Here is a 17,014-nt window from a genome sequence, read left to right on the forward strand (position 1 = left end):
ATGGTAAGTCTTAACGACTGCCAAACAACATCTCTGGCACTAAAAATTAACTTTTAAAACTATGGAGTCTCATTACTCCTGATTTTAATAGTTTTTGGACATTTAAAAAAAGTTATTTTTAATTAAAAATTTTATTATTTTTGACTTTTTCCTTCTGTCTCTTTTATCTCGGTCTTTTAATCTTATCCTCTCTTTATTTTGCTTTCTCTATATCATTTTATAACACCTTATTGAGCATGTCCAGGTTTTTAGTTTGCGCAGTTTGTGAATGAACTGCACTTCTGGTTCTCATAGCGTGGCTTGCTTCAAGCTGATTGGCTTAGGGGTGTTGGCGATCCTTTCGCCGCTCACACAGCCCGGGAAAGAACGCTGATCATTTTTGAACTTGCAGTTCAAGGAAGTTGTCATCAAAAAGAACGCGGTAACTTAGTGGGTGAATTTAAATCTAATGAGTGGCAACCACTGCTAGTTCACCGCTTGGAGCAATTTCTGGCCCAATGTAAATAATTGGGAATAAGAGGCGTTGTGAAGAGAAGAAAATAATTACTTGCATCTTGAGCAAGTGGTAGGGTAACTAATATCAGAATAGCTAGGTAGAACAGTCAGAAGCACATAGGTAGGGTAGGCTGCGATTGTGGTAAGGGTTAGATGCATTTAACGCAAAGCTAGATAAGTTGATGAGGGGAAAGGAATAGAAGGATATGCTGATAGAGTTAGTTGAAGAGGGTGGGAGGAGCTTCGTGTAGAGCAGAAACACCAGCATAGACCAGTTGGGCCGAATGGCCTGTTTCTATGCTGTAATTTCTATGCAATTCTATGTAATTAAATTGGATTAAATCAGGCTCTGGACATGCAGAAATATTACTCCGAGAAGTTAAGTGTAGGGTGGCCTGAGAATGGAATGATAATTATTGGACATGCGTCCAGATGTCTGGCGGAAGTGTGAATGGAGAAAGGTTTCAGTGTAATAAAAATCTAAAAAGATAAGAAAGTGAGGATTATGAAGGCCAGCCTTGGCAAATCATACATGTGAAATATCCGGAGAACAATAAACAGGGAGAATTGCTAATGAGCATGTGTGAAAGGGGGGAAAAGTCTGTATAACCATTAATGCGCTTAGGTATTAATCTTACATACCCACATACTAACTATACATACTATGGATGCACTTGTGTACTAACACCATGCTTATCTTATGTAATTAACCGTATAAAGGTACAAGACTACCTGGGATGGAACTTTAAGCTTTTTGATGAGACTACATAAGCGATCAGAGGACTCGGTTCACGAGGCCCGATGAGTTCGTTGCTTGTGAGTATAATTGACATCAACCTCATAAATACTGCTCGTGCTGGGTTTGTATTAGTGTATTGATAAATAAAGATTATTAATCAGAAGTCTCTCTATCTCTTGAGTCCACAAGCCTGTATTGACGTAAAGGATGAGGGTCATCCTAAACATTGGGCACATCTGTTGTTGGGCGGGACCTCTACCCATTGCAATGACGCATCCCTCACTCCAGCTGATCTTCCTGCCTCAAGGTCATTTCCACATTGTAGGCTCATCTGCTGGGGAGTCCTCCTGGGGAAGGAGTATTGCTGAGGCAGATCATGGAAGCCAGCAACCCAAAGGCATTGATAAAACGTCGTGTGCGAAAGGCACCCAAATTTCCAATATGGGCTCTTGATGGATGAGGTTGCTTGAAGCACAAAGCCAGAAAATTCCCCCTCAAGTGTTACCTTATCGTAATGCAGCTGTATGACTAACCATGATGACACATAAGCCTTGGAATGAATGACATGTTGACTCTTTTGTCACCTAATTAACCAATAAACTCCACCTTCCTGGAGCTCTCAACTCAAACCTTTTCCAAATTATTCTGCCTTTTCTTGGAACTCTGTTAAAATAAAATACTTACATTTTCTCAAAACCAGGTGTAACAAGAAAACCAGCCCTTTACCTCCCCCTTATATTTTCTCCTTTTTTCTAACTTAAGGGGTAAAATTCCCAAGGTTCACCTCCCGATCTCCTACCATAACTTTGGCAGAAGATCGGTAGAAACCCTGGAGAAACAGGGTGAATGGTTTCCATCAGAGTTATAGCAGGAGATCGAAAGAACCCGATGAGGAAATTTTACTCCTCAATCTTTTAACCTTCAGTCTGATGAAGGGGGCACACCACAAACGTTAACTAATCTTTTCTCTTTACAGATGCTGACTGACCCGGAGCCTATTTCCAGCGTTTTCTCTTTTGATTTCACTCCTTCCCTCTGTCATGGCCTTTCTTTTTTAGCTAACAAGAACAAATGGTACAGACTCTGAGAATGTTCCTGTTCCCTGCTTCCTCACTGTAGTAATTTCGAGGCTCGTCCCATCACCGGCACAGTGATAATTTCTTGAAGTGCTAAAAATAAAGAACTTGCAATTATATAGCACCTTTCACAACCTCAGGAAGTCCTAAGGCACTTTACAGCCAATGAAGTACTTTCGAAGTTACATAGAATTACATAGAATTTTACAGCACAGAAACAGGCCATTCGGCCCAACAGGTCTATGCTGGTGTTTATACTCCACACGAGCATCCTCCCACCTTACTTCATCTTATCAACATATCAAATAGAAGTTTATAGTAACGTTTCCTGGTGCATTTCAGATAGCACCATGACACCATCGCAAGGTGGCGGAAGTAAATAAGAAAGTCTAGAGCAAGGAAATGCCTTTCAGTCCTTCAATCCTGCTCTAGCCAGACTCCGAAGGATTATTCTGTGGTAGACTTTCTCTACTCCTCCAACCTGCTCATCCATTTTACTTTAAGGACAACTGAACAGCTGATTCTGTACTGCCAGCAGATGTTGGCATTCACAGGGAAAGTATCATGGGAAACCGCAGGCACACAGCCCATCATTTCCTGTCCGATGGAACTGCCCACCCAGGATTTCCCACAATGCACTTCCTGCTATTGCTGTTCCCCCTGGGAGTGTGGCAACGAGTTATCAACCCTTAAGTTCCCTCCCCTACCGCCCCCGCAAAAATTATCACCCAATGCTTTTAATATCTCTCTAACCCAGTATCCCCCAACAACAAATATTAATCCAATTCCCTGTTATATTGACCGTGAGGTCCTCTGGGAGTCTGCTCCACCTGCCCACTATCCTGCAGGTGATAGGGGCCTTGTTTTCTAATCTCTAAAAAGGCTCCTATCTCTGTTGCCAGCATTATGATGTCATCATCTTTGATGTCAGCAGCGTGACTTCATCAGCTGGTGACAAAAGGCCAGGAGCTGTACAAAGACCAACAGAGATGATTTAATTAGTCATTCATCTGCTTGCAGTTTGTCAGATGTTGCTGGTACAGAATAGCTACCATGTTTGCCTACATAACAAAAGCCACTACACTTCAAAGTAATTCATTGTGTGTAGGGCTTTAAGATGCTTCAATGACCTGCTAAGTCATAATAATATAAATGCAGGATTTCTTTCTACTTCTTGAGCTAGGGTCAAATTGTTACTGAGACAAATATGGCCACCCTACCTACCAAAATAATGCCCACCCTCCCTACAAAAAACATAGCCCCTCTCCCTACAAAAAACATAGCCACTCTCCCTACAAAAAACATAGCCACTCTCCCCACAAAAAACATAACCACTCTCCCTACAAAAAACATAGCCACTCTTCCTACAAAAAATATAGCCACTCTCCCTACAAAAAACATAGCCACCTCCCTACAAAAAACATGGCCACTCTTCCTACAAAAAACATGGCCACTCTCCCTACAAAAAACATAGCCACTCTCCCTACAAAAAACATGGCCACTCTCCCTACAAAAAACATAGCCACTCTCCCTACAAAAAACATGGCCACTCTTCCTATAAAAAACATGGCACCTCCCTACAAAAAAGATGGCCACCTCCCTACAAAAAACATGGCCACTCTTCCTACAAAAAAACATGGCCATCCTCCCTACAAAAAACATGGCCACTCTTCCTACAAAAACATGGTTACCCTCCCTACAAAAAACATGGCCCCCCTTACTACAAAAAATATGGCCACTCTACTCACAAAAGCACAGCCACAATGCCCACAAAAAACATGGCTGCCTAAAGTTGAAAGTTTGTCGCATTTCACTTGCAAATTCCATGAATTGTGGAAATTTGTTTAAAAATTGAAGTTCAAGTGAAAATTTGAAACATGTAGGCAGCTACATTTAAATTACCAGCTTAAATTGAGTGTTAAAAAAATCCACAAATGGCAGGACTCAAATATTTATGACACTGCTGCCATTACATTGCAACGTCATCTGAATATTTTAGCAAGCTGCTACCTCATGGTTACTTGATTGCAAAATCAGGTACACAGTGAATTGAGCATGCTGACCTTTAGACCTGATTCTTTGATTGGTGCTCCCATTGAATGAGACTCGCACCTGGAGCACTTATCGAACTTCAGTGCCATGGTTTTTTCTCTGATCACATCTACGTCTGGGAAATAACGGTCTTCTTAACACAGCCTTGGCATGTGACAGAAAAAGGTCATGGAGGCAGTTGTCTCATTTACCAATGGCTATTGCTCTGGAAAAGGGCAGTGGCAGCAACATTACATCATCAACTGGTGCAAACAGTTGGCAACTGTTTGTAGCTAGCAGTGTGATGTCAGCATCTCTAAGCCCCTCCAAGTTGATCTCCCTGCATAGTTGAAAAGGTTAGAATGAATCAGTACCAAACATGAGATAATGGTGGAATCGTATTTTCTTATATACCAGCTGACGTCTCATGCAAGTCACATGTTTACAGGTAGTCTGGGATCTGGAGTGTGATTATCATGTTTAGCTGTTAACCGATCCTGTCCCTTTGAACTGTAACTGAGGCAATCCCTGTGGTGGTCTAAATAGTCACAAGATGAATTAGAGGCTAGTTGCTGTTGGATGTTTGTTAGATTGGCAGCTACTTGACTCCACTCCTCCAGGAGAAGCTAAGTTATCACAAAGTTAGAAAATCTATCAAGAAATAATTGCCTTTCTTTCTCTTTGTGCATACTTTATTTTGAAGATTATTTAGTTGTACTTTGTTGGTGCTTTATACAAAGTGTGACATGCGGAGTGTGAAGTGTGATATGTAGCATGTGTGGAGTGTAATGTGTGGCATGTGACATGTGAGTGTGAAGTGTGATATTTGGCGTTTGATGTGTGATGTGTGACATTTGGCATCTGATGTGTGACATTTGGCGTCTGAGGTATGGCATCTGATGTGTGACATTTGGCGTCTGATGTGTGACATTTGGCGTCTGATGTGTGGCGTCTGAAGTGTGACATTTGGCGTCTGAGGTGTGGCATCTGATGTGTGACATTTGGCGTCTGATGTGTGACATTTGGCGTCTGATGTGTGGCGTCTGATGTGTGACATTTGGCGTCTGATGTGTGACATTTGGCGTCTGATGTGTGGCGTCTGATGTGTGACATTTGGCGTCTGATGTGTGACATTTGGCATCTGATATGTGTCATTTGCCGTCTGATGTGTAGCGTCTGATGTGTGACATTTGGAGTCTGATGTGTGGCGTCTGATGTGTGACATTTGGCGTCTGATGTGTGGCGTCTGATGTGTGACGTCTGATATGTGACATTTGGTGTCTGATGTGTGACATTTGGCGTCTGATGTGTGGCGTCTGACACCTGATGTGTGGCGTCTGATATGTGAAGTGTGACATTTGGCGTCTAAGGTGTGACGTTGGAAGTGTGATGTGTGGAGTGTGACATATAGAGTGTGACGTGTGGAGTGTGACGTGTGGAGTGTGACGTGTGGAGTGTGACGTGTGGAGTGTGACATGTGGAGTGTGACATGTGGAGTGCGATGTGTGGAGTGTGACATATAGAGTGTGATGTGTGGAGTGTGATGTGTGGAGTGTGACATATAGAGTGTGATGTGTGGAGTGTGACATGTGGAGTGTGATGTGTGGAGTGTGATGTGTGGAGTGTGACATATAGAGTGTGACATATAGAGTGTGACATATAGAGTATGATGTGTGGAGTGTGACGTGTGGAGTGTGACGTGTGGAGTGTGATGTGTGGAGTGTGACATATAGAGTGTGACGTGTGGAGTGTGATGTGTGGAGTGTGCCGTGTGGAGTGTGATATGTGGAGTGTGACATATAGAGTGTGACATATAGAGTGTGATGTGTGGAGTGTGACGTGTGGAGTGTGATGTGTGGAGTGTGACGTGTGGAGTGTGACATATAGAGTGTGATGTGTGGAGTGTGACATATAGAGTGTGACGTGTGGAGTGTGACATGTGGAGTGTGATGTGTGGAGTGTGACATGTGGAGTGTGATGTGTGGAGTGTGACATATAGAGTGTGACATATAGAGTGTGACGTGTGGAGTGTGACATGTGGAGTGTGATGTGTGGAGTGTGATGTGTGGAGTGTGACATGTGGAGTGTGATGTGTGGAGTGTGATGTGTGGAGTGTGACATATAGAGTGTGACATATAGAGTGTGACGTGTGGAGTGTGACATATAGAGTGTGACGTGTGGAGTGTGACGTGTGGAGTGTGACATATAGAGTGTGACGTGTGGAGTGTGACGTGTGGAGTGTGATGTGTGGAGTGTGACATGTGGAGTGTGATGTGTGGAGTGTGACATATAGAGTGTGACATATAGAGTGTGATGTGTGGAGTGTGACATGTGGAGTGTGATGTGTGGAGTGTGATGTGTGGAGTGTGACATATAGAGTGTGACATATAGAGTGTGACGTGTGGAGTGTGACATATAGAGTGTGACGTGTGGAGTGTGACGTGTGGAGTGTGACATATAGAGTGTGACGTGTGGAGTGTGACGTGTGGAGTGTGACATATAGAGTGTGACGTGTGGAGTGTGACGTGTGGAGTATGACGTGTGGAGTGTGACATATAGAGTGTGACGTGTGGAGTGTGATGTGTGGAGTGTGATGTGTGGAGTGTGACATATAGAGTGTGACGTGTGGAGTGTGACGTGTGGAGTGTGACATATAGAGTGTGACGTGTGGAGTGTGATGTGTGGAGTGTGACATATAGAGTGTGACGTGTGGAGTGTGACGTGTGGAGTGTGACGTGTGGAGTGTGACGTGTGGAGTGTGACATATAGAATGTGATGTGTGGAGTGTGACGTGTGGAGTGTGATGTGTGGAGTGTGATATGTGGAGTGTGACATATAGAGTGTGACGTGTGGAGTGTGACGTGTGGAGTGTGACGTGTGGAGTGTGACGTGTGGAGTGTGACATATAGAGTGTGACGTGTGGAGTGTGACGTGTGGAGTGTGACATATAGAATGTGATGTGTGGAGTGTGACGTGTGGAGTGTGATGTGTGGAGTGTGATATGTTGAGTGTGACATATAGAGTGTGACGTGTGGAGTGTGACGTGTGGAGTGTGACATATAGAGTGTGACGTGTGGAGTGTGATGTGTGGAGTGTGACATATAGAGTGTGACGTGTGGAGTGTGACGTGTGGAGTGTGATGTGTGGAGTGTGACATATAGAGTGTGACGTGTGGAGTGTGACATATAGAGTGTGACGTGTGGAGTGTGACGTGTGGAGTGTGATGTGTGGAGTGTGACATGTGGAGTGTGATGTGTGGAGTGTGACATATAGAGTGTGATGTGTGGAGTGTGACATATAGAGTGTGACGTGTGGAGTGTGACGTGTGGAGTGTGACATATAGAGTGTGATGTGTGGAGTGTGACGTGTGGAGTGTGATGTGTGGAGTGTGACATGTGGAGTGTGATGTGTGGAGTGTGACATATAGAGTGTGACGTGTGGAGTGTGACATATAGAGTGTGACGTGTGGAGTGTGGCGTGTGGAGTGTGATGTGTGGAGTGTGACATATAGAGTGTGACGTGTGGAGTGTGATGTGTGGAGTGTGACGTGTGGAGTGTGACATATAGAGTGTGACGTGTGGAGTGTGACGTGTGGAGTGTGACGTGTGGAGTGTGACATATAGAGTGTGACGTGTGGAGTGTGACGTGTGGAGTGTGATGTGTGGAGTGTGACATATAGAGTGTGACGTGTGGAGTGTGATGTGTGGAGTGTGATATGTGGAGTGTGACATATAGAGTGTGACGTGTGGAGTGTGACGTGTGGAGTGTGACATATAGAGTGTGACGTGTGGAGTGTGATGTGTGGAGTGTGACGTGTGGAGTGTGACATATAGAGTGTGACGTGTGGAGTGTGACGTGTGGAGTGTGACGTGTGGAGTGTGACATATAGAGTGTGACGTGTGGAGTGTGACGTGTGGAGTGTGATGTGTGGAGTGTGACATATAGAGTGTGACGTGTGGAGTGTGACGTGTGGAGTGTGACATATAGAGTGTGACGTGTGGAGTGTGACGTGTGGAGTGTGACGTGTGGAGTGTGACATATAGAGTGTGACGTGTGGAGTGTGATGTGTGGAGTGTGATATGTGGAGTGTGACATATAGAGTGTGACGTGTGGAGTGTGACGTGTGGAGTGTGATGTGTGGAGTGTGACGTGTGGAGTGTGACGTGTGGAGTGTGACGTGTGGAGTGTGACGTGTGGAGTGTGACGTGTGGAGTGTGACGTGTGGAGTGTGACATATAGAGTGTGACGTGTGGAGTGTGACGTGTGGAGTGTGACATATAGAGTGTGACGTGTGGAGTGTGACGTGTGGAGTGTGGTATGTGGAGTGTGACATATAGAGTGTGACGTGTGGAGTGTGACGTGTGGAGTGTGACATATAGAGTGTGACGTGTGGAGTGTGACGTGTGGAGTGTGACGTGTGGAGTGTGACGTGTGGAGTGTGACGTGTGGAGTGTGACGTGTGGAGTGTGACGTGTGGAGTGTGACGTGTGGATGGTTCTCTTTTTTCTATAAAAATATGAGATTTAAATATAAGATGGTATAGCAGAATACAGGCAGAGATAATGACCCTCAACATTGGACTATAACCTGGTGTTGTAAGATTCTCAACATTGTAGTGAGCCCCAAACGCAATAGCCAGCAGACAGAGGCAGCTTCTAACCCATTAGTTGGAGCTGCACTTAGACCCACATCCCACATTGGTAAAGACCAACTGCATCAAACATTCCCCCCACAGTCACTCCCACTACCATGTAACGTCCAGGTCATCTGCAGCATCATTAGATGCAGAGTAAACCTCCCTCTATTGTGCTCCAACAAAATGCCTTATCCCAAACTGCAGCAGAGTAGTCCACTCTACTGCACCAGTGTGACATTTCAATATCTCAAACTAGCCAAACTTGTAACCTTTCTGGCTGAGAGTGGGAGTTTACTTATCTTGTAAAGCTCTGTGCTGTGGAGCTAGGAGCTGGAATGACCCTAGCTCAGACCCATTTTGTTTATGACATTAAATAGCCAGAAGGGGGATACTCATCCCATGGGTCATTCACCAGACTTGAGCCCATGCATGAAAAAGTGAAAAAGACGGCGTTCTACCAGTCGGCACCATACAGTCCACGGCTCCCTTCCCCCATCCTATAATTTCCAAATTTCAGAAGTCCCCCTCCCCCACACAGTCCACAGCCCTCTTCCCCCATCCTATAATTTCCAAATTTCAGAAGTCCCCCTCCCCCATACAGTCCACGGCTCCCTTCCAACATCCTATAATTTCCAAATTGAAGAAGTCCCTCTCCCCCACACAATCCACAGCCCCCTTCCCCTACCCCATAACTTCCAAATTTGAGAAGTGCGAAGGATGAAGACATAACACATTTGAAAAATAATTCACAATTCATTTATTTCAAAAATTCTCTTGCTTTTGTTATACCAAGGTGTTAAATAACTTAAATACATCCTCCACAGTCACTCTGAAGAATCAGTACATTACCTACAAGCTATGCACATGAGGTAGAAACAAATAATTTAGGCTCCATTAGACTCTGTGAGAAAAAACACACATAACCTGGGTATGTTAGTATCAGGAGTGCAATGACCACAAGTTTGTTTTTCTTTTTCCACTTTTCATTCAGTTAAATTTATTCTCTATGTGTTACAAAGGACTCCCGCTCTCCCACCCCAATGTTGTAGGTCTCTGAAACTTGTCTGACTGCGTTACATATCTTGATTGACACTGCAGTGCAGTACTAAGGGAATACTACAAGCACTACCAAAAACAGATTAATTGGTTATTCAATTCATTACCGCTTGTGCAATCTTGCCGTGTGCAAAATGGCTGCCATGCTTGACTACGTAACAACAGTTCAAAGTAATTCATTTCAACTAAAAGTAACTCGCCAAGGCATCTGCGACAGCACCTCCCAAACCCATGACCTCCACCACCTAGAAGGACAAGGGCAGCAGGTTCATGAGAATACCATCACCTCCAAGTTACCCTCCAAGTCACACACCATCCTGACTTGGACATATATTGCCATTCCTTCATCGTCACTGGATCAAAATCCTGGAACTCCCTACCTAAGCACTGTAGGAGTACCTTCACTGCAGCAGTCCAAGAAGAAGGCTCACCACCACCTTTTCAAGAGCAACTAGGGATGGGCAATAATTGCCGGCCTTGCCAGCAATGCCCATATCCCAAGAATGAAATTTTTTAAAATGTGAAATGCTTTGAAATGTTTCTCAAAAGATATAGCTATTCTCTAATGTCTTCTTCTTTGATGCCAGGGCACTGAGATTGGGCAAACTCCATGTTAGGGCAGTGATAGGCACAGACTGGCTTTCTGACACAACCTGTTTGAGCAAAAAGTTCCCTGCGCAACTTCCTAGAACGAATCCCATCAGGCAATCCCTTGAGTGAAGCAAGTTCAGCAACCAATTTAAAAGATGGCCCCTTTCAGCACTGCATCACACCACAGTGGCACTACATAGTACCAGGGGTTTCATCAGAATAACGGCTTCGGAACATAATGGAAAGACAGTTCCCATTGACCCCTATTCAATATTAATATTTCTTCCCAGTATGTGGCAATGGGCTAAATTACACATTCAATGCTTTGATGAATAATTCAAACCTCTTTATTTCAATCTGTCATATATCGAAATAAAATCTTCAGCGAGGCTAGATGGCCTCTCTGTTCCAAAGGGCCCAGATTTTCTCTAATTATAAAAGCACGCGGGCCCCATCCATTGCGTGATGACATCACTGACCGCAAGCTGGCTTTCCGCAAAGTAACACTTGCATGTGTGTTAAAGCTGCAATGGGAGGAGGTTCACTGCAGGGCGGGAGTGGCTCTTTGCTCAGGAGTAGGTAACAGTGGGTGTTCTAAGAGCAGGTCGAGAACTTGCAAGGGATTTTGAGACATGCGACCGCCCCCCCCCCAATCCAGTGAATGGGAAATTTCAACTTCACTGCAGGTCAGGGATTATTAACACAGGTATACTAGCTGGAATGGAATTAAAATGGTGCCCAGTCCCGGGCCTTTCCTCCATCACCAGAAATCTAAAGTGTTCCGAACTTTTAGGACCATATGAACCAGAAATATGCTGACGACTGCCAAATAAAAACCAAAACAGCAGAGCCAACATTTAAAAATGATGGGGACTGCTTTAGATGTATCAGAACCCCTCATCAGAATTGGGGCAGTACTGGCCTAGAATCTTTCCCTATGTACTAATCTTTCTTTTTCTCAGATGCTGGCCAATCCCTGCTGTGTATTTCCAGCAGTTTTGGTTATTACAGATGTTCGTCATTTGTTTTTTTCATTTTGTCTCCACTGCTTGACCACAACCTTGGGGAGCTCTGGTCTACCGGTCACTGCAAGTTAAGGTGCTTGAGGTGGTGGAGAGTTGGGTAGGACTCTGGTCAAGGAATTAGTGACATGTTGGGAAATGGGTGTGTAACTGACTTGGAAAGAGAAAGTCTGCAACCATTGCACTCCTAATTAATGTCAATATAAAGTATATGTGCCGCACTAACTGAGACGTATTAATACCACAGGAGAACAGGAGAAAACTCAGTATTTACAATTTACAAGAGCAAAATATATCCACATTAAATAGTATATAAGTATTTAAATAATTACAGAAAGCATCCAGGTTCAGTGCGAGAATCTGCTTAAAAGTCACACAGCAACCCTCATTCTCCCTCATTTACATCCCCACCCACTCATATACACCCCCACCCAGACATATACACCCACACATATACATCCCCACCCACACATACACACATAGACATACACATTAGACCTCCATCTGTTTCTTCCTATCTCTCTTTTGGGGTGAAACCTCACTATATCATGTTAGCATATGAATGCATTACCATTAAATTCCTCTCGCCGCTCTTTAAATGATGGGGTTAATCCATTTTTTCCTCTGCAAGCAGGTGACACAATTATTAAAGTATCAGCCCACAACTTGCATTTCTACAGTGCACCCTACGTACAGGAAGACGTCTCAACGCACTTAACGTTAGGAGGTCAAAGAACAGCGGTCGCCGAGCAAGAGGGGAAGTGGAGAGGGCCCGGGGTGGGGGATGGGGGGAGGGGGAATGATCAGAGAAGGGTTGTGAGGAGCTTTTTAAAATCAGGGACTTAGTTGGCAAGCCCAAGGGAACCGGGCAGGAGAATGGTGGAGCGGAGTCAGTGGGGGGACAAGGAAATGAACACCAGCTGAGTGTTTGAACGTGTGGCAGGGGGAAATCACTAAGGTAGGGGAAGTGAGGCCCTGGGGGTGTTTGAAAGTGAGGCCAAGAATTTTGAAGCCAGCTTACTTAAGCTTGAGGAGCCATTGAAGCTTGGAGAGGACGTGAGTGATGGAAATGCAGGACAAAGGCATTTGATACAAACACGTTAACCCTTGCACAGTGAAGTTTCACCTCAGTTAAGTCAAAGCAAGGCATCTAAACTCTAATGCAATTCTGAGTTTTAATATTTACATGAATACTCTGCCCAACTTTGATGTAAATTTGGTTAAAACAATCTTGTGTAAAAGTTGTATAGCATTTACATTTAATAATTTTATCCTTTTCTCGTTTCGTCTTCTAAAAACATTTTTGCCTGTCATTCATCACAAATTAGCCTAATATACAAATAAAATCATACACCCCATTGGCTCAGTAAGTAAATGCATTGTCCTGCATCAATGCTTTTGTTACCTCCAAATTCAACTATTCCAGTGCCCTCCTGGCCGACCTCCCATCTTCTACCCTCCCTAAACTTAAGTTCATCCAAAACTCTGCTGCCCGTATCCAAACTCGCACCAAAACCCATTCACCCCTATGCTCAATGACCTACATTGGCTCCCGGTCCATCAACGCCTCGAATTTAAAATTCTCATCATTGTGTTCAAATCCCTTGATGGCCTCGCCCTCGCTATCTCTGTAACCTCCTCCAGCTCTACAACCCTCCGAGAACTCTGCATTCCTCAAATTCTGGTCTCTCGTGCATCCCCCATTGGTGGCAACTCTTCAGCCGTCTTGGCCCTAAGCTCTGGAGTTCTCTCCTTAAACCTCTCTGCCTCTCCACCTCTCTCTCCTCCTTTAAGTCCCTCCTTAAAACCTATCTTTTTGACCAAACTTATAGTCACCAGTCCTAATATCTCTTTCTTTGGCTCGGTTTCAATTTTGTCTGGTTATGCTCCTGTGAAGCGCATTGGGACGTTTTCCTGCATTAAAGGCACTATATATGCAAGTTGTTGTGTGGTACTGAGCCATGCAGAACAGGAAAGTCTCAGGTTTATGTCTACATTGAGTTAGCTGATCTCAACTAGGGCAGAGGTTGGAGTGCTACAATTGGCCTCAGTGCCCTAGGTGACAGAAGGAACGATACCAGCCCAAGATCCTACTCTTTATTGCAGCTCAGTGACCGCTGCTAGTAAGTGTACGCATGTAGACCATGGGTTTACCAAACACTACTTCATGAAGATGAACCAGGAGTGTATATTGGGCATGAGGGTATGTGCCCGTCAATTTTCTGCCAATTCACTTGGTGAGATCAAATTTCCGATGTGCTCTCCCAGCATTGGTCCGAATTGCTGAAATGTGAACCCCAAGATCTGTGCGGAGAGCAGAGGGAGACACAAAATTCTGCGGGGGTTGGGGGCAGGGGTGGAGGTTCTATTGGCCTCCCGCCATTTTTAGCTATTGTTCTGGGAGTTACGCTAGTCTCCTGACAGAGTTAGGTTGGAATTTTTGGCTCTGTGTCTATAAGAGCATACAATTCCTCAACTCACTCAAATCTCCTCAGTGAACAGCCATGTGACAGTGGGAAGACTAAACTCAACTCTCTCCAACAAGTGCTTTAAGAATTCTGGATCCTCATTTTTTGATTGCCACAAGAATACAAGGAGCACTTGTATGGACTCTCAGTGGAATTCTTTCCCTACTCTTGTCCCAACTTCTCTCATGCTCCAGGGTTTGTTTGCTGACTCCAATTATACAAACATGGACCTTCAACCTCAAAGTGTTTACCTGCCTCAATTGGTAAAGCTACAGCGAGTTCTTCTGAGGAGGGGATGATTCCTTCTACAACATCCCACAATGGGTATAGAGCTGGGCAGGACTGCAGACACATTTCCGCAGGTAACTCTAGTCCATTGAGCGGCTAGATGGAACAGAGCTTGTTAGAACTGCGGACTTCCTCACACTCCGATGAGTAATGTTAATCTATGGATGGGCTCCATGGGGAGCTAGACACAACTTCAGACTCTTCCACAACTTGTGGACATTGTTGCTCCCCTAACTGGCTAAATGGTTTCAACCTCACGGGTGATACCATTCCAGCAAACTGAGCATTCCCACGAGATGGGGGTTGTCATTATCATTGGCAATGCTATGAAGTGAACTGCGCATAACCCCAATCCCCACAGGGTATTATATATTATATGCAACACTGTATCATGGGCTGAGTATCTGCAGAAGGAGCAAAGCTAAACTACAGACCCTGCTGCTGCCCCATCTCTGTGCACTGAGCAGTGGATCTACAGTAGATATTACTGCTAAATGAACTGATACAGATTAAAAGAGAACTGCAGGCTCCACAGCTGCATGGACAATGCCTGATTTTCCATCCATTCATTCATGAACATGCAACTCTCTAGACCCCCTGCCCCCCAGATTTACTCCTACGCTCTCCACCCAGGCAGTTATTTGATGTACAAGCACAAAAGAGGCAATTTGCTCCATGGTTTTTAAACATACATGACTACCCCACCATCACCACCCCAACCACATACCAGCTGACACCTCACCCAATCAGCTATAACTCACATTGAACAGAAGTTACTTTTCGGTGTATACAATCATGTAATAACCTTCAGCAGTGACAGCATCTGTGCCTGAATTCATTCACTTCAGTAAAGGGAATTTTTATTAAAGCGTCGCAAATGTTATTTTATGGAGTTTAATCAAAACCGCATCTTTTTTTTAATCCTTGTTCTCGTGCTCTTTTTCCTTTCGTTTTGTTAATAGTTATCCATTTAACCTAGTTGGAGGAAGATTTCTTCGTTCGCTGTGAGTTAGAGATGATGTAAACCTATCGGGGAGATTCTCCGTGATCCCCAAGTTTGTACCTTCGGCAGAAATGGCGGACGTCTCGAAATCTTCCTATTAGGTTTACGATGTCACCAACAAACGGTGACCAGAGACAACCCTTGCCTTATGTGTCTTGTGGGGTCATTTGACCCAATTTTCCATACATACGCACATGCACACGTACAAACAGCCATTGCACCCCTTCCCTCCCACTAACATTTACATATTTTATAATATATATATATATTTATGATTAGAACTGACCGGTTCTGTGACTTTTATAGCAATGGGCACACTTTTATCAGCCAGTGGTGCACTGTGGTAGAAAGTTAAACTAAAGCCCTTCCAATACTGCTACCAGGGTCAATATACTCTGCACTACGCTAATCATTTATAACACACCCTTCAATAGTGTGGGGTTGCATTCACCTATATTTTTGCCTCATTTTAATTTTTTTTCTGTGTTTTATAATCCACATCTTGCTGCCAACACACATTACAAAACACAGTGACAAAATTTGACCTTTCCTTGGATGTTCTTTCTCCAGCTCCAAATTACTGCCCTCCTCTCTCTTGAAGGGGGTATGGTTCCATAGGCATCATCTACCCTTAGGTACCTCACGCCAGACGGAGTGTTGGTATTCAACCTCAGGAGACATCGCGGCTGAGCACAAACCTGAACTTAACCAACATCCACACACAGTTGGAGTCATTGGATAGCAATCAGGAGCAGGAACACTTGCTTATCCTACTCTAGTCCAGAGGTGCTGAGCCCAATTAGAGCACCTCTAAATAGTTTCCTGGCTGAGATCAACTTACTCAGTGTCTGAAACCTAGGACCCCTGGCTCGAATGCCTCAGTTCCACACTTGGAAATGCATGTACCCACTAAGCCATTGAAGGAATTTTCAGTTCCCTCGACACTCTGATCTACTGGGAATAGTACTAGGGTGTGTTATAAGTAGAGCATATAGCACATTAATAACATTCACTTAACAAAAAAACTATCAACATTTTTGATAATTCTATACAACTAATATGAGGCTATTCACCACATCTGCATGCACTGAACCCTCCACCCCAATTTCCACCCTAGATGACCATAGCTCCTTTGGTTGGTTCGTACATCACACTGGGAGTTCAATCTAGTCCCAGTGTCGTCCATCATTACCTTGCTGAATGAATTTGGCCCAAGTGGTTTCCATGACGTCGTCCAAAGTATTTGTTGGACACAAGAAACCATCTGGAGTATGTCCTGAAACCCAAGGTACTAGAAATCTCATTGCAGTCCAGGAAATGGAAGGTATGGATCCATGTTGTGGTCAAAATGATCTGATGTTCCTTGACATTTTTTGGGATATTGTATCTGAATTAATGACACCAATCTGATGCACGGTATACATGTAATTCCACATTTCACAATCTTAACACATGAAAACCAGCCTTCATTTGCAATCAGCTTCTCTTCTGTACTAAGGCTCAAGATCAGTTGTTGACTCTTTTTTGGAGTGGTCACCCATGGGACCCTTTGAGGACTGGATGGTCTTCTCATCAAGCTTCAAGTTGGACTTAAAAACAAGTCTCCAGG

This window comes from Heptranchias perlo, chromosome 3 (assembly GCF_035084215.1).
Source record: "Heptranchias perlo isolate sHepPer1 chromosome 3, sHepPer1.hap1, whole genome shotgun sequence".
Lineage (NCBI taxonomy): Eukaryota > Metazoa > Chordata > Chondrichthyes > Hexanchiformes > Hexanchidae > Heptranchias > Heptranchias perlo.